Source organism: Priapulus caudatus, unplaced genomic scaffold (assembly GCF_000485595.1).
Source record: "Priapulus caudatus unplaced genomic scaffold, Priapulus_caudatus-5.0.1 Scaffold802, whole genome shotgun sequence".
Lineage (NCBI taxonomy): Eukaryota > Metazoa > Priapulida > Priapulimorpha > Priapulimorphida > Priapulidae > Priapulus > Priapulus caudatus.
In genome coordinates, this window is record NW_014577863.1 from 75,743 (window position 1) to 76,959 (window position 1,217).

The 1,217-nt window shown below is 54.6% G+C and overlaps 1 protein-coding gene across 1 annotated transcript in view; it reads right to left on the minus strand.

Annotated features, from left to right (window-relative positions):
- LOC106813631 (lysine-specific demethylase 7B-like) overlaps window positions 1-1,217 on the minus strand; it is a gene marked incomplete in the record, with an annotated part of 38,406 nt that overhangs the window by 921 nt on the left and 36,268 nt on the right.

Here is a 1,217-nt window from a genome sequence, read left to right on the forward strand (position 1 = left end):
CGTCGGAGGGTAGGGGGCGCTGCAGCAGCCCCCTACCCTCCGACGTCCCCTGCTGCAGCGCCCCCTACCCCTCAGACGTCCCTTACTGCAGCGCCCCCTACCCTCCGACGTCCTCTGCTGCAGCGCCCCCTACCCTCCGACGTCCCCTGCTGCAGCGCCCCCTACCCTCCGACGTCCCCTGCTGCAGCGCCCCCTGTATACTCCCCCTCCAAACTTGAGGTAACATGCTTTGGGAGGGCGTCATGACAACGGACATGAGGTAATTGGACGAGGAAGCGTGAAGCGAGGCGGCAAGGCTAAGCCCTTTACGGCGGCGGTAACCACGGCAACCGTCGCCGGCGACGACGCGCGCATCCGCGAGCGCATAATCGCTCGCGAGCACAGGGGGCGCCACGGCTTCGCCGCTGATTAGCGGATGCGCCGGGGAGGGGATGTTGCGCCGTCGCCGTGGCAACGGATGCCGCCGACGTCTGCTTGACAACGAGAGTGCAAACAGAACTCACGAGAACGGTCGCACCGTGATCCTCAGCCTGCTCGCGGCGGCGGCCACCAGGGGGCGGTGAGTGTCGCGGCGGCACACAGTGTGTCGGGAAGGCGAAACAACAGGAAATATTTCATTATTAAGATTTAACGAGACGAAGAAGAATTAATTAGTCAAGAGATATTTGTCGGTAAACGATCGACTAGATCTATGCTAGATAGTGTCTATTTTATCTGTCGCTTAGGAGTGATGCTAGTACCGATGCAACGCTAGTAAGATGCGTGTCACTATCTACGTATCACTATCTACGTATCGCTATCTACGTATGGCTGTCTACGTATGGCTATCTACGTATGGCTGTCTACGTATGGCTGTCTACGTATCACTATCTACGTATCGCTATCTACGTATCGCTATCTACGTATCGCTATCTACGCATGGCTATCTACGTATGGCTGTCTACGCATGGCTATCTACGCATCGCTATCTACGTATCACTATCTACATATCACTAGCTACGTATGGCTATCTACGTATCACTATCTACGTATCGCTATCTACGTATCGCTATCTACGTATCGCTATCTACGTATGGCTGTCTACGTATGGCTATCTACGTATCGCTATCTACGTATGGCTATCTACGTATGGCTATCTACGTATCGCTATCTACGTATGGCTATCTACGTATGGCTGTCTACGCATGGCTATCTACGCATCGCTATCTACGTATCAC